Source organism: Poecilia mexicana, unplaced genomic scaffold (genome assembly GCF_051168715.1).
Source record: "Poecilia mexicana isolate PSO_F unplaced genomic scaffold, ASM5116871v1 scaffold_2, whole genome shotgun sequence".
NCBI lineage: Eukaryota > Metazoa > Chordata > Actinopteri > Cyprinodontiformes > Poeciliidae > Poecilia > Poecilia mexicana.
Window position 1 is genome coordinate 43,340,193 of NW_028263371.1, and position 10,458 is coordinate 43,350,650.

At 35.6% G+C, this 10,458-nt stretch overlaps 1 protein-coding gene across 1 annotated transcript in view; it reads left to right on the top strand.

Moving 5' to 3' along the window:
• The window catches only part of fign (fidgetin), a 34,561-nt gene that overhangs the window by 19,542 nt on the left and 4,561 nt on the right, over positions 1 to 10,458 (top strand). The window lies entirely within an intron of this gene.

The following is a 10,458-nucleotide window of genomic DNA, read 5'->3' on the forward strand; positions in this document are numbered from 1 at the left end:
AAAGTCACATGACTCTCTGTGCAGCTTTAAAGTAAAAGTCGAGGAGTTGAGCTTGTTTTTCTCTTCCTTGGGGCAGCTAAACTCTTTTTCTTGTTTAGCTGCTAAACTTTTGCGTTATAAAGATGTTAGTGAGTAGCTTTTGGTCAATGATCCCTCGTAGTAGGGTTACAATCTGCCTCTGCTCTCTCTTGAAGTGTGTAATCCCTGAAGAAGTGAAGTGACTATGCACACAGGCTTATAAAATTACAGCTTTTCCTATGTTTGTGCTGTAAGGTTAAACGTGTTTTACCCAGTGCTTGCATTAAATCGTTGTGTTCTTTTAGCTAACAAGCCATTTGAGTATTCCTAAGAATGATGCACTGCAGTAACACTTTGAAGGCTGTCTCCAGGAGTTGACTTGGATTAAACCAGTGTTTACGTTCCACTGGACTGTGCTGGGTCCGTTCTTTCAGTATGTGTGTAGACTTTGCTGTACTTAGGGCAGTAATGGAAGATGTTGCCTTTGGGCCCTTTTGGCCTGAAGAGTCATAATTTAATGAGCTTAGCTGAGAAAAAGAAATGACAGCTCAACCTCACAATTTACTGAATTAGTGGGGAAAATGAGAAACGTAGCTCGTGGAAAGCCAGAGGAGTTTATTGCAGATTTGTTTTTTTTTTAAAAATCAATGTGCCATAAAATGGAGTATCAGAAATGTAACTGTGGATTTATGCAGAGACCCTTCTTAATCACTAAGACGAATAATAATTTTACTGTTAAGTTTATTGCTAACACCATTACACTACTCTATTTGAAATGTGTTGTTTAGTTTTTTGTATGTTTTGAAAGTATCCTGGAAACAAAATGTAAATAATTTTGTAAATCAAGTTTTAGAAATTATATTGAAAAACATGAAATACAAAAATATCAAAACAAATGTTTAATTATAATTTAAAATATTTTCTGATTTTTATTCAGCTCAACACCATCAAAGTACAAGCTATTGGTTAATGTGTTCAGAGAACCAAAATATGGAGTTTTTACATTTAATGCATTTAATTTTTCAGTATTTGACCTGGTGATATAAGATCACTGGGAACAGTTGACCAGTGACTTTTTAAATGGAAGATTCAAGATTTTAGCAGCTTTGTAGTTGCCAAACTTATTTTCCAAATTAATCAAGCAGTTTTATGTGCAGATTATATAAGAAATCCATTATCTCTTTCAATGTTTTTTTTTCTTTTAATGTAAGTAAACAGCAGTAAAATATCAGCTTGTTTTATTGAACGTCTTATTACTATAAATGAAACACATCCCATAAGATTTGACAGGGTATTTTCAGAGGGGAAATTATGTGACAGGCAGTCTTGAGAAATGGCGCTGCAAAGACTTTAGAGGTCTTATGTCCTTACACTCAAAACCACATGCACATTGTAAGAAAGCAAACAAAAAACATTGCTGTTGGTCACCTCTCAATTAAAACGGAACATTTAATATATCAGGAATGATTTAGAATTGCCAAATACAAAATTCAGTTTCTGGAATCATAAGAAAATAAACAATGCTAATTATGAAGATTTAAGCAGTTGCTATAGGACGTTTTATCCAAAATCCAGAGCCTCTTTAAGATGCAGAAGGAACAGTATTATGCATTTTCCAGGCACAGTGCCATTTTATTGCACAATCAAGTAACTGTTGACTTCAGTTGTTATAAAAATGCTATATTTATCAAATATGACTTAAAAGAAATTTGACTTTGTAATTTAACACCTTGAAATTGGGTATTTGTCTCTTTACAAACTCCTGCTCTTTCTGAAACTTCGCCTTCAGAAAGTTATCACAACAGCAGTCCTCATTTAACTATTTTTTTCACCAGAATTACTGAGAAGTAGTTCATACAATGTGCTCAGGTGATGCACAAGTTCCAACAGGTGCTTGCTAATTGCAACAAGCTAATCTTTAGGAGCTTTAAATGGGGGGTGCGGGGGGGGTTTGTGAGGCGGAAGTACGAAAGCTTGGAAGCTGCAGCTCAGAGGAAGAGCTGCATCTTGAAAGTGGTGCTAGGTGCACCCAGGCGTTTTGCACAGCTGAGTGGTTGCCCCACAGGAGATGAAAGTATTTCTCAAACATGTATGAAAAAAATTGAGGCAACCCTCCAGGTACGTTTTTTGATGACAGAATAACATTGTAACATGATGTAAAGCTCAAAAAAGTTATTACATAATAGTGCCCCTTTAGTATTCTGCTCCAACAGACAACTCGATTTAGTTATTATAATGTTCTGACAACTCTTCACCTAAAATGTGTTTTGCTGTGTCATTTCTTTCTAAACATAAATCTGACTTGACACCTACAATCTTAAATCAACTCACATCTTGCTTCTGCTAACAATGTTCTCTTGTGCAGTTTGCTTTTGCATGAGGCCAACATTAGCACAATTCCCCCTGTTTTGATTGACTCATAGCCCAGTACTCACCATAATTTAGGGCTGTTCTAGCTAATTCTGTACAGAGAAAAAAAAAAAAAAACTTTTATCCTTTTATACAGAAAAAGCTTTTCTTTTGCTCGAAGCATTTTGTGCTGGCAAAAGCTTTAACCTTAAATTCTAGGTAAAGCATGTGGTTTGATACCATTTTGTAAGCCAAGCACAAGAAACAGAGATAACTTGGTACCAATGTTGCAATGATTGTTAAAATGAGAGTTTGGCAGGTTTCTGTGTCATTCACCTTGTTACAGCCCAGGACTTGTTGACCACACATGAGTGTCTGACAAGACATTAACAACAGTTAAGCTATTATTCACAGGGTAGCAGCAAAGACATAACAGAAAAAATTCATGTCTCAAACCATTAAAAAGAATTAAACATGCTTTTTGAGAAAATACTATTTTTGGAGATTGTTCATACGCATACGGACAATTTATCACAGAGGTATGACAAAAACAAATTAATTGCGCTCATTTCTGGTGAGAAATTACTTAAGTCTATTACTCCACCCACTCCCCACCCTCCCAAGTAGGAAATTGACAAAAAGCTAATTGTCCCCTCTTATTTGGCTGGACTGAACACTGTAGACCTGAGCTTAGAGCTGTATTGTGAAAATTAAATGAAATAAATTGTGTGAATAGAAGCACAGACCTACCACACTTGGAACATGGAAAATCTGTTAAAGCCATAAGATGACCACCTTAATTAAATAAAGCAATAAGAAATGCAAAGCCTCCGTGTACCTGGAGAAATATGACTGGAATAACAATATGCAGAACCCATTCTCTTATGAGTTTGGTAGAATGATTTAAGATCTTTGGATCCAGGTATGTTTTCTACTGAACTATTTATTGACTTAGTCAAGTGAGTTAGCAAATATAAACCCTTGCTAAAAGAAAAGATTTCTAATATACCTTTCTCTGGTTATTAACATTATTGGTGAACTTATGGGGGAGCACTCACTAACCTGGACTTCACTGCTAAACCACTATGGTGATAGTTGGCTAATTGAATTGATAAAAGCAAAGTATAAAATGTGTTTGAAGTTAAATTACTGTTTTGATAAAACTTTAGGAATCATTTTAAGTAATCATATATTATGATTATAAGTAATGATAAGTAATGAGTTCAGTAATGAATCTTCAGACTACAGTGTATACATTGAATTGTCTTGGCTTAGGAATGTGTAGATTTGTGTAGAGAGGGGAAAAAAAGTGAGTTTGCTTCTCATAGAGCTAGTTTACTTTAAGAACCAAGACTGTGTCCAAATTGTGATCCGAGCTAGATTGTTTTTAGATACTTTAAATTACAACTTTTGATGTGATATTAAACTTTAAACAGGACTGGTGAGTCTGGAAGGGGTCTAATGGTACCATACTGAGCATCCTACATTCTGATATATAAGGAGTGGAAGAATCTGTTGACTTTGTGATTATGTATCTAACATAATCATCGTATCCATCTGTTTGCTTTAACAGGTGCAGCCAGCAGTGACATGGTCTATTGTGCAAGTCACTACAGCAGGCTGTCCTACAGAGTAAATGGAAATCTCGCTGAGGAAAATGACAGAAGTTTTGATTTGTCATATATACAGCAGACTATAAAAAAATGAAGGTCTTCATCTTTTATTAATGTAAACGTCTGCAAACAGATGTGGGTAATAATTTAGACTGTGCCATAAGTTAAAAAAATATATAAAAATATGCTTGTTTCCATGCTTAGACATTGTCTTCATGGCCTGCATTAGTGCCAGATGTCATTCATCTTTTTAAATCTTCTTTGTAACTAAAGTTTTTTTTTTTTTTTTCCATATATTGCAGTTGGCTTATTTCAATTAAACCCAGTTTATTTTTCTAATAACCAATTTCGAGATCATCTCGAGATACTTTACAAAAGAAAATGTCAATTCAAGCTGGAGCCTGCAAATCTATTATATTGGCATGCATTCAAAATGTATCGTAATTATCAAACAATGCAGTCAAGTTTATTATTCAAACTGGTTGAAATGCTTTCTATCTAAGAACGTCTATCAGATTATAAAGAGTCTTTTATGCAATAAATATAAAATTCTAAGGAGCAACACTAGAAATACCTTAAATACAAGTCCATCTGAAAAATAGACAATTTAAAATGCTAAAATGTTTTTGGGAGTGAGTGGTTTCATCACCGTAAAATACTCATAAATGCCATTATAAATGTGTCGTATATAAAATCTTAAAATTGTGTACATTTAATTTGGATTCAAATTTTAAAACCGATTGCATGTGGGATTGATGTCTCATTCACTTAACCAAATCAGATAATATATGTGTGTATATATATATATATATATATATAATTGCAATAGTTCAAGACATTAGAATATATTACCTTGACATCCAGGTTGATCTGGTCATTAAATCCTCTAGAAATCTATACAAAACTATAGTTATTGACTCTAGATCGTCCAATAAATTAATAATGCTTTATTGAATTTGAGTAATTATTAACAGGAATTTTCAATCCATTGGCCATCATTTTAAAACACATTTTTGATTTTCACTGAAAATCACTCGCGATTTGTTCCTTTAGAACAGCTGATTTAAATTACTAGCTGCAGTGACTCTGTTGCTATCCACCTTCTGCGTTTGTCATTGATTGCAAACAAAAGCTCTCGTCACTGAAAGGTGTTTTCTCAACGTGGTACCTAAAATCTCAAAACGCATTCTTTTACAGTCGTTTTCCACCTTTGATGAGAATATAATCTGCTTGGATCAGAGGACTCTAAAGAATTTAGAGGAGAGCAGTAATTTGCTGCCATGGGTGGCCAAGCTGTGAAATGTGTGGACAGTAGCCCTGGAAAAGACAGTAACAGAGGAAGACGTGTCTTTTCCAAATGAGGGGTTAAATGGCACCCTGCTATCCAAAGATGAGAATTACTGCCACACGGAGATCTAAATTGAGTTTAAATTGTCTTAACTTGATATGTAAGATGAATGACTGTCCGTAGCTGTGCCAATTACCATTTCACATTGCATTAGTGTTTCGTCCCATCCCTACTCTGACGATCTCTAGTGAATGTGAATGTAAGCACGAGAGTGTTTTTATTTATAAACATAATTGCTGGCTGTCGGCTGTATTTGCGTGCTCGTCGAGTAAAAAGCTCCGTCTATGCAGAATAAAAGCAAACATCTCCATAATTAAGTTTATATCCAGTGATAAAAAAAAAAATCCTTGAATTGCAATGATCAGTAGCGACGAATACTTTTTAGCATCGACTGTTGTTGGTGTGAAGCATTGAGATTGTGTTGCTTAATTATGACATCCTACATGGTTTAATGCACCAGTCTGCTTCAGCTTTGCAAAAACACTTTCAGTGTGTAATCACGCTCAAGTCTGACTTTAAAGAGCTCATTACAGTGAGTTTTCTAAAGAGCAGCTTATTAAACACAGTTACCTAATAAGCATCTTTGGTGGTGCAAATTGGTAAAAATGGTAATGAGTCTGATTAGGCTGCGTTTCAATTACGACAGCTTTTACTTCCCCCACCACGATCCTCAACCCACCCACTCTACACCCCCCTCCGCCCCCCCGTCCAGAGCAACAGAACGAAAGGAAGGTCCAGCTCTTTATGCTTGGGAACCTCCTGGAAGGCATTTCGCTTCCATTCTGCTTCTCTCTTCCTCACCCGATTGCTCGTACACACAAACCGTGCACACATGCACAGAAAGGGGGAAAGAAAACCACTCTGCCACCTCTGTGCTTCCTTTCAGCAGCACTGTAATGAATAGAGAATTGTGCAAGCGGTGGTCCAATTTACGCACTAGGAAATTGGATGGACAGAGTGGAGGCCCCAGCCTTGTTTGCTTAAAATCGGCCTATAGGGCTTACCAAATTAATAGTTACCAAAAAGGTCAGCGTCCCTGTTTCATCGACAACGATCACTCAACCAGAAATTAAACAGCACGGCACCAAATGACACCATTGCTTTACCACTTGCCAGATGCCTCCCATCAATGCTTTCTTTTCTTCTTGTTGAAGAGCGGGACATTGTATGTGCAGTAATTAGTACATAACACTTTGGTCATAGAGATGAGTGTAAAGATGAGATATTAAAGTGTGCAATCATTATTTTCAAATCTCCTAAATTTTTCTGTCATTCTGCTCCTACAGTTTAGTCTTTTGTATTGCGATGCCTGGAAGAGTGGTGGAGAGTTCTGAATCTTTAATCCATTTCTTACAAAAAAAGCAAGTTCACCACTTTATATATTTATTACTTAAATATTTCCAGTTGCAAATTACCCCATTGGGAAATATTTTTAAATTATAGTTTAAAAAAATATGGAGGGAGAAGTTCAAAATATTAGGCAACATTCAATATGTGATAATGATGGCAAATGTTGCCATGACGATATAATTAAAGATGGAGTTTAAATATCATATTGCTTTGGGTTATTTGTAAATGTGGACCTCAGTTAGCCTTATTTACACACTGGAATAAATGAATAAATTCCTTCCTTCCAAACCAAACATAGTTTATCAAGAAAGTTCCACCTGCATCAGGCTGCAATCACTGTTTTGTCAATGAAGCATCTTTTTTCCATGTCAACACATCCTCATATTGAATTTATCAGCATTTCTACCCTGTAGACATTCTCTGCAGCACTATACAGCAAGCATCACCAAATACTTTGGCACCTACCAAACATAGGCAACGTAATAACTATACTTACAGAGTATATTGCTTACAATTTATAATTAGCTAGAGTTTTTCTAAGTGGACATTTGCTATGTCCCATTACTAAATTTGTAATAGATTATGCGAGGCTTCTACAAACAGCCTGTGTGTTGAGCAGCTGACTGGATGGTCAACTACCAGAGCAGATAGTCCTACTAATTAAGCATATGTATAAAATAAAAATACTGAATAACTTGCATAAATGGGTATCAGAACTGCAATAATCAACGTATCAATATTTTAGAAGAAGCGGGAATAATTGTATGTTTTCCTTATAATTAAAATCACATTTCAGTTAAGTTTTTGTACAGAGTGAGTGAGAATCTCATACCGGCTCATGCCAACAATGAGAAGTCTGTATGCCTATCAGAAATGTGTGGTTCTTAATTAGATTTCACATAAAGTAGAAGACAGCTTATTTGACTTTGGCACCGACAAAACATGACCAAAATTGGGGGAGGGGGAAAAAAAAAGTTTTGCAAAATAGGCTTCTCAGAATTTAAATACACCCAAGAACTGACAAATTCAAAACAGGAAAACAAAGACTTTTTTTTTTTTTTTTTTTGGCTGATCAGTGGAACTTTAGCTCATGTCCTAAGGCAGTGAGAACATTCCTCTTGTTGAACGGTCTCTAATTATACTATTTGAGAACAACAAAGGAAACTGTAGATGGTTTTTCCCCTTTTTGAGGTGCAGGTCGAATAAAGGGCAACATTTCACTCTAGTATCCAAAGCACCGGATTGTTGTGTGTGTGTCGAATACTTTTCAGCATGTGAAGTATTTATCAGTAAATTTTTTGTGGGGGAATTCTTTTAGAGTTCATATCATCTGGTTTGATGGAAAATATGTGTAAGGTAATATAGAGTTTGTGCTTTCCATGCAGCATATCATATTTGAAAATGTATTTTTCCTCAATGTGTAATACTGCAAAGAATTAAAATGCATGCACTACGAGTGCGTGGAGTATTTACAAAATGTCAGTAATATTTTGCATTAAGTGGGTTACTTTGATTAGTATATTTTTTTAAGCTAACAAAAAAGTGCAAATCTGTTTTGACTATCTTGGATTTTCTCCGTTTTATATAAAACACCTGATGCTCAGTGAGCTCAAGTACACTTTGTGAGTAGCTCCTCTTTGATTTGTCCAAAGTGGCAAATTGTTCAGAGAGGATTTGCAGTAATAGAAGAATCTCTCTCGGTGTGAGCTGTGTGCAATTTTGCTATTGACAAAATGGGCCTTGAGTGTTAAGGAACTCAACTGAATGATTTTTACAAAATCCATTATCCCGCTACTCTCGCTGCAGTGTCACCACCGCTTTAGATTCTTGGCAGACAATACAGCACTCATTGCTGCTTCCTCAATTCTGCATTAATTGGAAGATATTTCTTTCTTTCTTTCTTTTTTTTTTTTTCATTTCATAAGAAAAAAAAAATTAATCAGATTTACCTTAGAAATAGTTTGATTTAAAATAAGGATTTCTAAAACATACTGATTAAAAAGAAAAGTGGAGTTTCACCAATCACTCAGCCAGGCACTTAACTCTGCTTGTTTTATTCGGGATTGGCTCCAACAATAAAACACTTTTTTTTTTTTTTTTTTTTTTTTTTTTTTTGTTGGTTAGATCAGCCAAAACTGAAAACTTCTCTTTTTCCCACAAGACAAATCTTAATAAGGTAATTGGCATATACTTCAATGTATACATAGCAATAAGCATTATTTTGAGCATTCATTTTTTTCTCTCTTTTATGTGTTGTGTTCTTCAGAATAAAAAATAAGAATCCATCAATATTGGAATCAGCTGATTATCCCTCGAAGAAAACCAGAAATCAATATCTGCCAGGAAATCCTAATTGGTGGATCTCTGTTAGTTTGCTTAGTGAAAATTCATAAATTTGTTACAAATGCATTTACAGTACTAATCTTTTTGTTTTACAGATTATATGTTCTTAATAATTCCATTCAATTGCAATCCATTAGGATTTTTTTTTTTTTTTTTGTTATTTTGATCACCGTATTTTTCCCCACAAGCTTATTGCCTCAGGCTTATTTCCCTTCAGTCATTAGCTTGGATGGTTGACAACCATGTGAGCCACAGCACAGATCTCTTTGACTAAAACCTTGTAAATTAACACAATTAGTGCAGCATCATCCTGCTAATTAGCTGCTGGTGTCTAGTGTGGCTGGTTGGCAAATGGCTGGGAGGGAATCGGAAGGGAATTCACAGACAAGCCTTGCGTTTGTAATCTGCCTCTGGACACTAGCTGTTTTTCAGTTCAAATCGTCTGATATCTGCTTAACCCGCTGAAGTATAAAGTATAGCGTCATGGTGTCAACAGAACAAAGAGAGGGACATGTTTGGATCATTCTCTCTCATGTGTCTGCGTGTCTCACTCAGCTTAATGCTGATGAAAGATGCACAAGACTTTGTTCACTATTTCAAATTGTTTTGAGAATTAATCTCCCGCAAACTGTTCTGAGGGAATATTTCCCCATCATCCCAGAATAAAGAAGCACAGCTAGAAGGAATATTTTTTTATTATTATTTGCAGATCGACTTTAGGATTTAACTTCATTATTTCTGTCATTCAAACCCTTTTAGGCCTCATATAGAGGCTGAGCGAAGCTGCGGAGAAAAAGACAAGTGAAGCTTGTTTTTTTTTTTCCCCTCTTCACTCTGTCGGGTGGGAAGCAGTAGGCAGACTCGATGTGGATGTAATTCATGCTGGGCTGAGGGCTTTGTGTGATGAAAGCAACAGAGCGCTGCCAAGGAAGATTGCTTTGCTGCTCTCCTCCAAGCAGATTTGAAACTGTCTCAGAATGCCTCAGATGAGAGTTGGATTATAGACTGACCTGCAATGTCTGTGTCATTCTGCTCTGCATTGGATAGATTATTCCATGGTAACCAGGTGTTGGCTCCAATATCCTCATGCTGACCATTAAGTTAGTTGTGTATGTCTGTCTGTATATTTAAAATTAATGCACTCCAGCAGCTTTTAGTGTTTTAATCTCAACAGCTTGGGAAAAATAAAATGTCTTTCTTTCTTCTTCTTTTTTTTTTTTTTTCTTATTGTTAAATAGGCTTGGGAGTAGAACCACACTGCCCTCCTAAACATGTTGCTGTGTATTGCGGGTCAAGTTGTGTAAAGAAGGCTAAAATTTTCCCTAGCTTGGCTGTTTGTAATAATTTTTCATCTTAAAAAGCAAAAACTATGGCTGCAAGCTAAAAGGAACTACAAACTATAAGAACGGTTCTACTGCACACAGCCTACTAATTATC